Source organism: Amphibalanus amphitrite, unplaced genomic scaffold (assembly GCF_019059575.1).
Source record: "Amphibalanus amphitrite isolate SeventyFive unplaced genomic scaffold, NRLGWU_Aamphi_draft 001650F_arrow, whole genome shotgun sequence".
Classification (NCBI taxonomy): domain Eukaryota; kingdom Metazoa; phylum Arthropoda; class Thecostraca; order Balanomorpha; family Balanidae; genus Amphibalanus; species Amphibalanus amphitrite.
In genome coordinates this window covers 17,478-34,494 of record NW_024883143.1, presented here as the reverse complement: position 1 = coordinate 34,494, position 17,017 = coordinate 17,478, and positions in this window count along the sequence as shown.

Sequence of the window (17,017 nt, the reverse complement as noted above, 5' to 3'; positions counted from 1 at the left end):
AGGTGGTGACCGGGGCGGCGGCGGCGTGCATCGTGGGACGGGCTGGCGGTGGCCCCGACTCGGGGCGCGGGTCTCATTCTCAGCGGCCGATTCCGCCCCGGGCGCAGCTGGCGCGTCCTGACGGTGTGGAGAACGGACTTGAGGAGCGTGCGGGACAGGGAATGGGGCCGGAGCGGATGTCTGCTGGTGGATGCGGAAATCTGGAGCCTCCGCCGCGGCCTCGAGCGCGGGCGGGAGTAGGGGAGGCGGGGCGTGGGCGGTCTCCCGGCGGGGAACGGAGACACCATGGACCTCGACCCGCCAGCGTTCCGGCAAGACAGGGGAGTGGGGATAACATGGGAGTAGTGGGGGAGCAGGGGCGACATCTGCCGCCGACCGGGAGAAACTCTGTTGGTGGCGGCGCAGGGACAGGGACGGACTCGGCCGAGGGTACGTTGGGGGAGCGGGCTGTCTCTCGTGAAGGTGGACTTAGTGGGATGCGAGACATCCGCTCATACTGGAATTGACAGACAAGTGTAAAAATGGGGCATATTTTGTCGTGGTTTGTGGGGTACCTGTCCCTGTCGACCCATATGGGGGAGGGTATGATCAGTAGTGCAGGAGTGTGTGGTAAAATGCATTGCATACAATGTGTTCGGAGAAGCAGGGAGGGTTCCAACCACTTAGATATGGAGTATGATCTTGTATCCATGAGTTTGACGTTCGTTCATTTGGTTACGAATGTGTGTTCAATGTGTATGTGGATGGTTGGGAGGGAGTGGGGAGTGGAGTCGGAGTGTATGTACAGGTATGATAGGCTCGGTGTCCTTGTGTTTGTGCAAAGGGGCATGTTCGCCATGCTCGCAAGGACGACAGTAGTCCACCCAGGTTTATTAATCTTTAACTCTCTAGATAAGTGAAATTACATTTGCCTCGTTTAATTGTAGAGGGTTAGGAAATTTCAAAAAACGGAAGGATGTATTCGCGTACTTACGCAAGCTTAATGTCAACATTTATCTTCTTCAAGATATTCACTGTAGAAAGATTGGCATTCCCTATTTTAGAAATTCTTGGGGAACAGATGTTGTTGTGGCGCCATACACGAGCAACGCTCGAGGAGTGGCTCTCCTCACCAAGAACGTAGATACACAGTTTGAAAAACAATACATTAGTGAGGATGGAAATGTCATTGTTAGTAGGGTAAAAGTAAATGCTTCATTTGATATGTGCTTGGTTAATGTGTACGGACCAAACAGTGACGACCCCAATTTCTATCGCTCATTGTTAGCTCATATAGATGACTGTGTTGGGGACGACAACTTACCAATCATCATAGGGGGTGATTTCAACTTGACATTATCCCAAGAAAAAGACAACTATAACTACCAGAGAGCTAATAATATCAGGGCCCGAGAAGCTGTAAAACAGCTCATGGCCCAAAAAGACCTCGTAGATATCTATAGAGTCAGAAACCCCGTGAGTAAAAGGTTCACATGGAGAGTAGGAAACCCGGTTATAAAGCAAGCCAGACTGGATATGTTCCTGATCAGTAGTTCATTACAAGGATATGTAGTGAATTGTGATATCCAGCCAGGATATCGATCCGATCATTCACTGGTAGTGTTACAAATCGATGTCGTTGGACAGAGCAGAGGAAGGGGATTATTTAAGTTTAACGCGTCATTACTCAAAGATAGCGAGTATGTAGACTCTGTCAAAAAGAACATAATTGCTGTTGCGCAAGAATATGCATTGCCAGTGTACCAAATTGAGTACGTGAGACAGAATCCAGACAAAGTTCAGTTTACAATAGAACCTGCGCTCTTCTTCGAAACGTTGCTCATGACCATTAGAAGAGAAACGATAACTTTTGGGATTAGAAAACAGCGAGCAATTAGAGAAGAAGAGGAAAAATTGCTAAGGGAAATTGAGGAGCTTACTAAGGAAGTTGATGCTTTGGGAGAGCGGGAGTCAATGAACAACTTACAACTACTCCAATCAAGGCTAGAAGAGATGAGGGAACACAAATTAAGCGGGTGCCTTATTAGATCAAGAGCTCTGTGGAGAAACAATGCAGAAAAACCAACGAAGTATTTCTTAACTTTAGAAAAAAGAAGGTATGAAGCGAAGCGAATATCGCAGCTTGAGACAGAACAAGGGATAAAAAGAGATCAATTTGATATTTTGAGCGCTTTCCAAAAGCACTATCAAAGAAAATTTCGTGGTAACGATGGCCCGGCTACTGATGAAAACTTTGAAGGGTACCTATCTGGGCTCATGATTAAGCAAATTTCTAGCGAGGACAAATTGAATCTTGCGGAGCCAATAAGCATAGAGGAAATTGAGAAGACTTTAATTAACATGAAAAACGGTACATCACCTGGTAGTGACGGCTTCCCGGTAGAATTTTACAAATTCTTTTGGAAGGAGTTGAAGTGCTTTTTCAAAGCTATGTGCGATGATTGTTGGAAGAAAGGGACACTCCCGCACACTATGAAAGAGGGCATTATTGTACTTATCCCAAAGCCAAATAAAACGCGAGATCAGATTAAATCTTATAGGCCAATCACTTTACTCAATGTATGCTACAAGCTGATCTCAGGATCAATAGCGAATAGGCTCAAAGGAGTTTTGAATAAACTGATCGGAGCACATCAAACAGGCTTTTTGAAGAAAAGGTTCATAGGAGATAACATTAGAATGATCTATGACACCATACAAACGATGAATGATGAGAAACTTAGCGGAATACTCATCAGTTTAGACATTGAGGCAGCTTTTGATTCTGTGAATTGGAGTTTTCTCCGGGAGGTAATGAAAAAAAAGACATTCCCGCTAATATAATACGTTGGTTCAATGCTTTGTACGTTGGATCAACAGCACGAGTGGCTTACAATGGGCATCTTTCTGGCGAAATTAAACTAAGCAGATCGTGTAGACAGGGCGATGCCTTGAGCTGCTATCTATTTCTTTTGGTGATGGAAATTTTGGCGAACAAGATCATTCAGAATCGTGAGATCAAAGGCGTGAAACTAGGTAACAGAGAGCACAAAATATCAATGTACGCCGATGATACTGTGTGTTTATTACACCCTGATGAAAATAGCTTAAGAGCACTGTTTCAAGAGCTTGGTTGGTTTGCCAAGTACTCTGGACTTCGCCCAAACCTAGAGAAGACTAAAGCAATGTGGATTGGCGAAGTGTTCAGAAATAAGGAATACCTAGAAAGGAAAGTTTCATTAGATTGGTGTCAATCAGTTAAAATTCTAGGAGTAACATTCGAAAATGATCTCTGCAAGGTTATAAAGGCATATGATGACAAAATCAATGACGTCGCAAGAGAAATAGGAAGATGGAAATACCGCAATATTTCGTTACAAGGTAGGGTTACAATTATAAAAACTCTCCTGCTTTCAAAAGTCAGTTATCTGTTTCTGTCAATTCCCAGACCTACAACAGCTGTGCTGAAGAGTCTTAAGAAAATGCTATTTGGCTTTCTGTGGAATGGAAAGAATGATAAGATAAACCGGTTAACAACGGTCAAAAGTACTTTGAAGGGGGGTGTTGGCATGGTTGACCTGGACTCTTATATATCGGCATTACAGATTAGCTGGATTAAGAGAGCAATAATAAATCCCAATGTTTGGGGCGAAATTGTAGAAAAAGAAATGCGAAAAATAGGATTTACCTGGGGTTTAGGAGCAGAAGCGATTAGGAAGAAAACAAATGGACTTCGAAATCAGTTCTGGAAAGAAGTAATGCTGGCTCTAGCAGATCTCCGAGATAGTTACCGAATGGAAGATGATGACATTACTCGAAGTAATATCTTCTTTTCCGACTTCACAAAGTTTAAGTGCACTTGGGTTAGGAGATGGTACGAAAGTGGCATAAGGACTTTAAATGATCTTTTGAAGTCTAACAGCATGTTGATGACTTTTGATGAGTTTAACCAGACTTATCGGGTAGGGGCAAATTTTCTTGATTTTTCTGCTTTAATTAGTAGTCTTCCCAATCATTGGGTCACATCACAGGACAGGCACAAGGTGGAACAGCCAATTGTTGATCCGGTCATTGGCTTTATTTTAAGCCCAGAAACTCGAGTCATTAATGCGTACAATGTCCTAGTAAGAAAGAAAACTGAATGCCAAAACAACAAATGGGAGGCGAAATGGGAAAGCGAGTTCCCTGCCTTAAATTGGAGTGAAATTTATTTAACATTAAAAGAAACCCCAATGCAGTACAGAAGTACGAAATATAAAATAATTACTCGTATACTAGCGACAAACAGCTTGTTAAAAATGATGAACATCAGGAACTCAGATGAATGTGAATATTGTGGGCAACTAGATGACATTCAACACAGAGTCTGGTTCTGTCCGAGAGCCAAAGGCCTATGGACTGAGTTGAAAGCGTGGTTTAGAGGCAAGCAACTTGGTTTTCTAGCTGAAAAAATCGCATTACAAAAGGTAATTCTGGGAATAACGGATGATGCATTGGCAAATCACTGTGTAAGTGCTGCAGTGCACATCATTTGTTCAAAAAGAGTACCATCAATTTCGGCTTTAATTGCAATCCTGAAAGCAGACAAGGACAGTGAGAAGTATAATGCCAAAATTAATAATAAGAACAATGAGCACGATAGAAAGTGGGCCCCTCTCGGACTGTCGTTCCGTAACACTGTGGAGATGGAGCACCGCCACCAGTAGCAGCTCCGAACGTGGATTGTTATGTATTTGTGTACGTCGCTGTATGTGTATGGTTATGGTGTACGTACGTCAGCCTCCGTGTGAGCACAATGTGCTCCCGGACCATCCGCAGCTGACTGATCGGCATTGGTGATGGACTGTGCATTGTGCTGCCCCCGCCCCTAACCCATCCGTGCTAACCCGTGACCGGCCCTGCACAACGGCCCTAGCACGCTGCATGCAGGGTCGGTCCGCCGGCCGCTCGGCCGGACTGCGCGATGGCGTCCCGCTCGGGCGGTCGGCGTGATAGGGGCGCTGCCCCTGCGAGTGTTTGCCTATGCGTTTTATATCCATACGCCATTATTAAGCAGGGCAGCGCGGGCGGGGGCGGGCGGCCCGTCTGGAGCGCCGGGGGGGGGGGACGGTATCCTACACCTCTCCCCGGCCAGGGAGGTGTCTCTTATTAGCTCTCCCTGGGGCTGGGGCGGCAATGGCCTGAAAGTGTCGTCCCGGCCCGCCCAGACGGGCAGGTATTCTCATTATACGTCATTTTTTTTAATAGTGTTGCTGATGCTTTCTCAGTGTGTGAACATTCTGTGAATAAAACTAGAAAAAAAAATAAAAAAAAAGCCATTTAGTGCAAGGATAAAAAAAAAAAAAAAAAAAAAAAATCACTTCCGTCAATTTTTTGGTCAGGTCAAAGGTCAGGTCACCAGAGGTCATTGAAGGCAAAATTTCGCCGATTTCCAGGTCGATTGTCGAAAATTTCCAAGAAGCCAACGCTTAACTCGGGAACCAATAGAGCTACAGCGCCGCGGAAAAGCGCATTCGATAGCCCTATTAACGCCCTTTCTGAGTAATTCTCTCAGATTTGACCTAACGTCAACGGTTTTGCCTGCAGGGGGCAAAAACTGCAAAAATAGCCGATTTTTTCGGAAATAGTTCTTCTGCAATAACTTTTCACCCAAGCCTTGTACGAGATTACTTTTACCGGCATCGTATTTCTCTCGTCAAGACGCATCGAATGAAGTATAATTTGACCTTGAAAGGTCAACTTGAAAATTTGACCTCAGGTCAAGGTCATGACCTGACCGGAAAGGGTCATGTTGCATATCAGTCGATCCGTATCGTCGAGCTGAACACATCTAAGGCGTTTTCATCGCTCTAGCATGCCTCTATCAAAAGTTATTTGCGAAAAACTGTTAGATACCATTCGTGACCTAAGATGACCTCAGGGCATAAACAGGGGTCACGGACACCATTTTCATATTCAGTGTATCTAGGCCACTTGTAATTCAGCGTTTGGGAGTATTTATAATGTCTTTCGTCCAAAAGAGGCGCATTTCAATTTTCTCCCATTGACTTATAATGGGGAGGTCGCAAAATTGACCTGACCTTAGGTCATCGATATCAAAATTCTGAGATATACATTTTGTACATGCTATTGCTCTTAGCAATCGCTGAAAGTTTCAAAGCGATCGGTCATTTGGTGTAGCTATGACAGACATTGAAACTTTTTATGAGGTGAGGTCACTTCAAGTGACCTGGTGACCTGACCTTGAATGACCTTGGTCTGAAATTTTTACAACATGTGTAGAATTGATGTATGATAAGGTGTACCAAAAACCACAAGGGGGGGGGGGTGTTCAAACACCCCCCCAGCAGGGCGCGGGTTAAAACACAAAATCCCGATAAAACCACACGATGGACAGGTTTGGGCCGTTTACAAAGGAACATCTCCCGAGGAAAACACTCCGCAACCGAGCGAAGGTCTTGGCATGGGGAATGACGAGCGCTTGGAATTTGCAAAATGTGCACAATGTGTCTGAGAAACAGACGTCCCACACATTCTGCTACCATATGATGCGAAAAATTTACTCCTGGCACTTCCCGTTTGTTCAGGACTGGGGTTGTTTTGAAAAGGAAAATGGCGCTTGGGATGTCGGCGCCAGTCATTCATGAAGGAGTTAGCGCCAGAGAATGCCTACAAAATACTAATGAATGGTGTCGATGCAAGCTGTCGGCTTTCAGGGAAAATCAGATGTTGCCGGGGAGCTAGTCAAAACTAAATCCGACGCAGAAACTGCAGAGGATTCCCCTGCAAGAGCTTGAAAGCTGGTAACCTTTTATCAGCCTCCGGCAGCTGACGGAGCAACAAAAATCGGTATGGACAAATATTTTTGGAGATGCAGCAAAGGGGTTGGTTTCCAACCTTCTTAATCAGTTGTCAAAGCATGCGTATTTGTCTAGTGTACACACAGACACCAAAACCTTATACTTTTAGCCGGTTCTTATATGCTTTATTGGCATGGGAAATGTGTAAACGAACTTTTGAGACACCCTGTATTATCCTTACAAGAACACACAAAATGCAGACAAAACTAATACAAAGTGGCGCAAAATAATAAAAGAACCAAGGATTGACTTTTAAAATCCTCTCCCCTTATGAAAGGATGTAAGATGATGACTTAATTTTTATTCAAATGCCCTTTTGGTTCAACTATTAACGCGCGCCCCAGTGGCGGTCTCAGCCAACTTCGCCCTATGTGGGGGGGGGGGGGCATATGTTACCACCCACCTCTAACTAAAAAACTAAGAGGGCTAGAAAGACGCGGTAAAAAGCAGTCGATGGCTCTTAATGCGTACGTTTGAAAGTGTTTTGTCATTTTTCATCTAAGAGCAATATTGGGGTCACTGGAGGTCATCAAAGGTCATAATTTGCCAAATGCATTATATTTTTCAGAAAACATGCATTTATTTCACGAACTATGATAGCTAGAAAAACGCATGGAAAAGCAATCGATAGCTCTTTAGCTCTTCTTTTGATAAGGTAATGATCAAAATTGACCTCAGGTCAACGGTTTAGCCTCCAGAGGGCAAAAACTCCAAAAATAGTTGTTTTTACGAAAAGCGTTTTTCGACAATAACTTTTGACTAAAAAAGCCACGATATTTCTATTGCCAGAATCGTGTTCCTCTCGCCGAGACGCGTCGAATGAACTATAATTTGACCTTGAAAGGTCAACTTTAAAATTTGACCTCAGGTCAAGGTCATGTTCTGACCGGAAAAAGTAACGTTGCATATCATTCGATGCGTCTCAACAAGACAAACACAATTAGGCCATCCCCAGCGTTCTATCTCTTTCCAATCGAGAGTTATTGGCAATAATCTGTTTGTAGCCTCAAATGACCTCCGATGACCTTTCTAGAGGCTATCAGCAAAAAGACACCATGGTCGTCACGAGTGGTCCAAGCATTGTGATTCTGAAATAATTGGACTGCTCCTATGCGTACACACAGATCTAGAGGCATTTTCATTTTTCTCCATTGACTTATAATGGTAAGGTCACGCCACTGGCCTGACCTTAGGTCACGGATATAAAAAATCCGAAATATATAAATTATAGGTGCCCATACCATCATGCAATCCACCAAGTTTCAAACCTTTCTGACAAACACTGCAGGCTGGAGAGGATTTCAAACTTTTTTAGGCTTGTTCAGTTAACTTGACCTGGTGACCTGACCTGACATGACCTGGGGTCAAAATTTCACACCTTGTCCAAAATTGATGTACAAAAAGGTACCCCAAAAATCGCGATAGGGTGTTAACATATGCCCCCCCCCACTGGGGCAAAGGTTAACCTTCCAGGCGGTGGGGGGGGGGCATTTTTTTGCCCCCCTTTAGTTTTTTCAATATATCTCGAGAACCGCTGCGCCGATCGTCACCAAACTTTCAGTACCCTCCCGGGAGCAGCTAGCGCACATGGTGACCAAAAATGTTGCAAAGGCTATGATAGGTTGGCCGCTAATGACGTCAGAGTGACGTCATTTTTGCCATTTTCGACCCAAAAAAAGGTTTCGCGGGAAGAGCTGTCAGGCCTACAGCTTTAGAGATACAGAAAAATGTTTCAGACATAAAAGGTGTGGAATCAAAAGGACTACAAAACTGCTATTTCGGTTTTTCAAATTTTTCGGCTTTTGACCCCCAAAAATAAAAAATAGATTTTTTTAAAATAATAGCCAAAAAATCCAAAAAGTTTTTTGAATTTCGAAAAAAACCGGAATACATGTGATAGTCCCTACCGCCTTCTATCTACATACTAAGTTTGAGATCGATACCTCTTTTTTGGCCAAGTTAGAGCGAAAAAACTTCAAAATTTATGACGTCAAATTTTCAAACTCAATTTTTAGCAATTCTAGACCTCGTAGCGCAAAACAAAGACCACCATTAGACTCCCCGTGACGAGCTGCATCGAATCGATACCCATTTTATGCAAAAATATCAACTTTGAAATTTGACCTTTTTACCTGACCTTGACCTGACCTCCACCAGAAAGTGACCTAAACCGTACCTGATGGTCTTATAACCAGCACCATTGAGTTGGAAATGAAAAACTGGCCATAAAACATGCATCGCATAACCTTAGTAAAGTTGGGCTCATGTGGTGACCCTTGGTGACCTTTGGTGACCTGACCTGTGACCTGACCTGGTATGACCAGTGACCTCTAATAGCAACATATGTACTAGACAACTGACGCCTTATCGCTGATTTTCGACAAAATGAGTTTTACTCGGTGTTATAGCGCTTTCCCTAGAAGCCCCGTGAACGGTGAACATTTTGTCTTTGACCTGACCTGTGACGTCATCGGTGACCCCGAGGTCAATGAAATTTGGTTTCCTTCGACAAATTTGACAGGGCTATCGAACGCCGTTTGAATTTTCCGGATCCGTCCAGTAGTTTCGGAGATACGGGGGGGGGGCAAAAAAATGCCCCCCCACACACCGCGCGGAAGGTGGCTGGTAGGCCCACCGCCTGCCGGGTTAAAAGGAAATTAATTTTCTTGTAGTGAATTACACTCACAATGTTGATTTCATAAGAATTCAATATTGTGTTGGATCATTTACATCAATAAAATTATTCACGAGGCAGCATGTTACAGTCCAAAAACTTTTTTGCAGCAACTGAATTTGAAATCTTTCAGTCGTGGCCACAGCCGTAGCCGTGCTCTTGGATATATTTAAAGCCGCCCCGCCCCCTAGCCGTTTGGATGTAGCCGGCCTTTGCAGACCTCTACTGTGGACCCACCTGCAACTGAGCCGTACGGCCGGCCACGCTGTCTGCCAACACGTTCTTGATAAAGACGCCCGATAGGATGGTACTGCCGGGCGTGACGGCACACAGGTCCACCTTGCCGCCCACAATGGAGATACCCAGCGCCTGGGAGGCCGAGTGGCGTCGCAGCAGCACACGCCGCTCGGCACCCCAGTGTTGCGCCGGCGCTGCCGGTGGCGGCGCCCGCCGCGCGCCCTGCCGGCAGTGCAACACACATTATTACTTCACTGTCTTCACCCGTCCAACTCCGTGGTTTGCCGCCCGGTCCCCCTCCACTGTGCCATGAAAACTAACAAAAAAAAATGGATGAGCAAAAAAGAAAATAAAAAACAAAAACAAAACAAAAACAAAAACAAAAATAAAACAAAAATAAAAAGGCTCACTTAACCAAAAACTCTTGGATATATTTAAAGCCGCCCCACCCCGTATTAAAAAAAGGCAAAGAAAGTTGTTAAAAAAGGCCAAAAACAAAGTTGTGTTGCTCGTGAGGCTGCCGTCAAAGAGTGCAATCCGCCACCGACCGGACCGAACACAAGCGGTTCAAGAAGAAATGAAAGAAAAGAGAGAAAACGAAATGCTCCAGAGCCCATCAAAGGACATACTCCCGACGCCACGTCCGCCAATACACGCCGAGACAAGAGACACCATTATATCACAACCCGGCCGATGTCGCCTCTGGCGGCAGGCCAGCCACATAATACAAGGACAAGGACACCCGTGCTCACAGTCGTGTTTCGCTCTCCGACCTACGTGCTACCTCTGCTGCCGCTGCCTTCGATCGCCACTCCACACATTCGTAAGTCACACTTTGCTGCACCTCACCACTAACAACTTTACACAAGACAACACTCACATATGCCCACACAACACCACCTACCAACACCACCTCCACAACACCCACACACCCCACACACCCACCTCGCCTCCCTCCCTCCACCATGTCCCGTAACCCTACCCCTACCTACACCTCCTATCCCTCGTCCTCTACTCCTGCCCCATCCTTTATCCGCATCCGCCGTATGGACGGCTCTCCTATGTCCGACCTCTCCCCCTGGGCGGTGGGGGACGCTCTCTCGTCGGCGATCGGGCGCTGTCCTCGTGCCCGGCCGCTGCGAGGGGACGACCTCCTTGTCGCCTGCGAGGCGTCGGAGAAGCGAGCCTTGCTCGGTCTCCGGCGAATCGCGGGTGCTGAGGTGAAGGTGTGGGCTCTGCCCCACCTAAACCAAAGCCAGGGATCGATATATGCCCCATCCCTGCGACATCTTCCCTTGTCCGACCTTGTGGAGGGGTTCTCCAGGGTGGGCGTTACCTCTGTGTACCGCCCACCCCGCTCCCCTAAAATCCTAATCCTAACCTTTACCACCTCCGAACCTCCCCCCTACATCCTCGCTGCCTACCTGTCCTTCCCCGTCCGAGCTGTCCTCCCCAAACCTCTCCGCTGCCGGCGGTGCCAGCGCTATGGACACCGCCAGCAGCACTGCCGATCCGACTCCCCCACGTGCTCCATCTGCGCCGAGGCGGGGCACGAGTCCTCATCCTGCTCCTCCCTCGATCCTCTGTGCGCGGGTTGTGGCGGCGCCCACCCCGCGAACAACCCATCCTGCCCCCGCTGGGCCTACGAGACCCAAGTCACCCTCCTCATCCGCCGGGGTTGGGATCCCCGCGACGCTCGCGTACGCGGATTCCCACCCCTCAACCAATCCTACTCCTCGCCCTCCGACCTCAGCCAGACCCTCCCACCCCCCTCCACTGAGTACTGGCTGAGGCGGAGTACCCTACCCTCAAGCCCTCCACCCCTTCTGGCCGGTCCGCCGCACCTCCCACCTCCCAGCCACCCACCAACGCCCACTCCTACCGCCCCACTCCTCCTCCCCGACCGGCCAGCGCGACGAGTGGATCTGCCCGCTCAGCGCAGCGACCTGAGGCGGTCGCCGAGACCCCAGTTGGGGTCTCCACCCGGGACCCCCGCAGACGTCCGGCCAACCCACCGTCTGAGGAACCGACTCCTACATAGGCCGGAAGCCAACGGGGGCTCCAAGCCAGTACCTGCTCCCGAGCGCAGACCTCCACCACCTCGGCCTGCCGTCTTCTCCAACTCGGAGAAAACCCAATCCTCTGACTCTTCCACATCAACCTCAACCAGCCCCACCACGCCACCCAAGACCCGCCCGCGCACTCGCCTTCAGTCGGCTCCGTCCGACTTCCACTACACACTCCGTCACAAACAACAGTAAACAGAACAGTACACAATAATGTCCCACCACCCAACCACACATAACACAACCACCCACAACAAAAACATCACATTCTTGCAGTGGAATGTTAGGGGAGTCTCTGAAAACTGGTTTGAATTAAAATAAGCCCTAATAGCTTCATCAAAATCTATCCTTTGTTTACAGGAATCTCATCATAAACCAAGCGATCCATATAACTTCAATATTTCAACTTACTCATTAATTAGAAAAGATGCAGTTTTTCAACCTTTCGGAAGAAGAGGAGGAGTTTGTACATACATCAAAAGTAACATTGCTTTCCGAGAAATCCAATTTACAACAAACTTTGACATCCAAGCAATCGAAATCAGCACTAATCAAAATTCTCTCACCGTCATCAATACTTATGCCCCGCCGGACATTAACCTCCCAGAACTAATTCACGACTTAGAAACTCTGATAGCCTCCTTGACATCCCCCTTCATTATATGTAGAGATTTTAATGCTCATCACCCACTATATGGGATAAAAGTAGAACAACTCCGGATACCAAAGGCCAAGCTCTACTAGAATTAGCAGACTCTTCTCAGATAATCATTCATAATGACGGCTCCCCTATACCTTCCCTGTAAGAAACACAGCACACACTGACACCACACGGGATATTACAGCCACGTCACCATCACTTGCACTTTCAATAACATGGGAAACTTCACCAGACCCTTACTTCAGTGACCACTTACCAATCCACATCACATTAGGACACACCACCCCACAACACAAATCCTATAAACGTTTCAACCTCAATAAAGCAGATTGGCACTCCTTTACGAACACCCTAGAAAATGAAATAGAGCGACAACCAGCCCCCCAGCAATTCATCGAAAGCATCACGGACGCTGCAAGACTTCACATACCATACACAAAATCAAACAACAACCCTAAGCCGAAATCAGTACCATGGTGGAATTATTCAAGTCCTGGCCCAGACCAAATTCATTATCATCTATTTAAAAATTTAGGAAAAACCGCTAAATCAGCCCTTCTTTACTCATTGAATTATGCATTTACCTCACACACCTATCGTGAAAACTGGTTTCACGCTCACATCATCCCCATAAACAAACCTAATAAAGATCCCACTAAATTAAACAGTTACCAACCCATCTCTCTTACAAACACAATTCACAAAATTTTCGAACGAATTATTAAAAACAGAGTTCTTTACATTATGGAAAAAGAAAACCTTGTATAATCTCCAAATCATTGCGGCTTCCTTCCTGGACGATCAAATATAGATAACCTTGTCAAAATTACAGCAGATATTAGAAACGCTTTCGACTCTAAACAATATACAGCAGCACTTTTTCCGGACTTATAAAATGCCTACGATACACTCAACATTCAACCACTCCTTGACTACCTAAAAACCAAAATCAACGATTGGTGTTATGATATGACGTACATGTGTGACGTGTGTATGTGCCGCGTGCCGCGCCGGAGCAGGCCGAAGCCCCCGGCAGTCGGGAGAGTCAATTCAAGGACAGCAACGGGCTCGGACCGTGTGAGGGCCGCTCCCTCGCCGGTCGCTTACCTTCACTTGTTCTTTTCGGCTCATCTCAATCGAACTCATTATCTCGGACATTCAAATATGACGTGAAACGGCGTATCTTGATTATCACGAACTTCATTACAACGACCCTTACTGGTTGACCTGACCTGACCTGACCCGACCTGGTCTAAATGCTTCAAGACATCATCTGTGATGAAAACTAACACGATATTCGTGATCAGCACCCCGAAAAACCCATAGAAGCCACACTTAACGACTTTCTAACAGGTGCCGATTTTCCCGACCTTTGGGTCATTGACCTGACCTGGAAGGTCAACCAATGAACTAGGACCTTAAAATTGGGTTTCATCGGCTTCCTCTCGTCACGGGCAGCACGCTCGTTTTTCGCGAAGCTCTAGCTCGATCAGGGGCCAGACGGCAAGGGGGTGGGTCCAACCGACGCCCCTACACTTTAGAAGCTGGCAAACGCCGCGCACATGCCAGGGTTAATGTTGCTCGCTGACCAGGGGCGGATCCAGAAAATATTCAAGGGAGGGGCCATTAGAAACCAGGAGGCCCCCCCCCATAATCCCACCTGTTGGAGGCCCCATCTTCCCACTTGTTGGGCCCCCCCCCCCAAAAAAAAAACTGCGTCTATTGAGCTTATCTAGCTGTTCAGGCAACATCTCAACATCTGTGCAGGCTTGGAGGCCCTCTGTACAGGTTAGGAGGCCCTGTAAAAGTGGTCATCTCTGTGAGTATAAGAGACCTCCAAGTTATGAAAAGCTTTACCAATCTCCTAACAAAGAAGTCTTCTCAGCTAGTCTTCTAAGAAATAACTAAGTGGGTAGGTTAAAAAAAAACTCATCGGATTTCGGCCATTTTATTTTCAGGAGGCCCCCTTTTCAGCTTTTTAAATTTTTAACTTTTTATTTTATTTTTGAAAAAAAATCGGCCAAGGGGGGGGCCATGGCCCCCATGGCCCCCCCCTTGTATCCGCGCCTGGCTCGCTCCCATACATTACGGTGGGTGTCAAGGTCACCTGAAGGTCAGGTCAGGTCATTGACCTTTGGTGACCTTGGTTCACTTTTTTCGAGTTTTGCATGATTCTAAGCTAGTTTTTGTAGCTGAATTCGAATTTAGCAACCATTTGAGCATTTACGACGTAGTTTTGGTGCCTTCGTAGCATGTTACGAAGCTTTCGGAGGCGGTTGACACGTTCTACAAATACCCGTCACGACCCCAACCGGTTGACCTGACCTGACCTGACCCGACCAGGTCTAAATGTTTAAAGACATCACCTGTGATCAAAACTAACGCGATATTCGTGATGAGTACCCCGGAAAACCCCATAGCCGCCACACTTAACGGCTTTCAGGCCCCGATTTTCCCGACTTTTCGGTCATTGACCTGACCTGGAAGGTCAACCGACATGGTGTGTCAAAAGTGGAAAAAGCCGGTGCGCCGTCTGGCAACCCGGCGGCCCGCCGCCATAGGGAAATTTATGTTTTTTGTCGCTTTTTCGCTCCTTATGAGTCACTTGATCTAATTAGAGCTTAACCCTCGCCCATGTAGGGGGGGGGTTGGTGCAACCCCCCCCCTGAGGTTTTTCGGAAATAGTGCAAAAACGGCGGCGCGTAGCGCCGCCAAATTTTGGGTACCTTATGGGGCAAGCCTTGCGCATCTTTTGATAAAAAAAATTTGACCGGGTCATGTCAGGTCACGGAGTTATGACGTCACAAAGGGAACAGCCTCCGGCCGGATTTTCACAAACTGAGTGCCAACGCCCGCGGTTTCCTGCCGGTGGTACGGACATCGGTTGATGGATCGTGATGAAACTTCCAATGCATGTTGGGGCAAGTATTGGCTATCATATGGTATAAGAAACTTGACCGGGTCAGGTCAGGTCACGGAGCTATGACGTCACAAGAGGAACAGCGTCCGGTACTATTTTTGAAAAGCGCCCGAACCACTATTTTGCTAATTCTTGTCACCTCAATGGGAATATGCAGCAATATTAGCTTCTATAGGGAGCAAATGGACATCCCAAATCCAAAAATACAATCAGATTTCAAAAATTTAAATTTTGATTTTTCGAATTTCTGCCGCCGACTGTGACCTTGCCGACTTCCGGCGCTCCCAACGCGCCATTTTTAGAGCTAGGGAAACGAAATACATACCAAACGATAGAGAATTGATCAAGGAACACGATAGTGAAGGTTTCAAGTCGATATCTTCCACCGTTTTGCCGCAATCGCCGCGGAAAATTTGAAAAAGTCTATTTTTCCGAAAATTTGACCTTTGACCGGTCAAAAGTAGGTCAAATGTTGACCTAGGACCAAAAAATATACCACCAATCGCGAGATCTCGGCGAGAGCAATCCGTTGGTTTTTTCCGCTAAGCTCTACGACGCTCCGTTTTCAAACGCCAAGGGGGGGGTCGCACCAACCCCCCCCCTGCATGGGCGAAGGTGGCAGATCGCCGTTTACGGGCGAGGGTTAACCCGCGAGTTGCTGGGGGGGGGCGTTAAACGCCCCCACTTTTTTCGCCGGGCCATAGCACAAAAACGGCGCGCCGCAGGCGCGCCAAATTTTGGGTACCTGTAGGGAATTGATTGAAGTTTATTGTGACAAAGTTTAAAAAAAATCGGTCGGAAAATTTTTGAGATATCGAGGTTTTAGTGACGTCATGATTTCTGAGTTTTCGACCAAAAACGGCATATGTTCAAAAAATCATATAAAATCACAGAATAGACATACAGACATGCCGTAAACGCCATTAGACTGCCAATACCATGGTCAATCAAATGGCTATCTTCGATTATTGATTATCGTTCCGCATTTTCCAAAATCTTGAACTGAATCTTGGCAATTTTTCGTGACTTCTTCACGACCATGATACATGAATTACTTAAATTGAACTTTTTGAGTCAAACACGTACACATATGATAAAATGAATGTCACCATCGTGTTCTACGCCCCAAATTACCTATAAAACATGTGTCACAGGCTGCGAATATCAGTTTTGATTTTCGGGGATATGTGCCTACCCGGTTGACCTGACCTCGACCCTGACCTATGCTTGACTGACCCCTATATGGAGCTGACACTCTTGTAGGCCTTATAAGATGGATTGTGCACCGTTTTGACAGAGTTTATGGCGAGAGGCGCCCATTGCGAAGCCCTGAAGTCCATGCTACTGAAAGCCCGATTTCAGGTGTTTGACCTGACCTTGACCCGACCTGTGACCTCAAAATTCAACTTTAAAGTACTCATCTGAAGCGTCTCGTCGCGCTCTTTCGTTTGCCGCCTCGTGCGTTTCGCTGCGCCTATTGGTTCTCGAGTTATCGGCTGGGGGCGTTTAACGCCCCCCCCCCCCAGCAAACGGTGGGTGGCGAAATACCCCAGCAACTGCCGGGTTAACTAGGAACGAGGCGGATCACTTGGACATATTCGGGAGCCGAATACGGTGTTC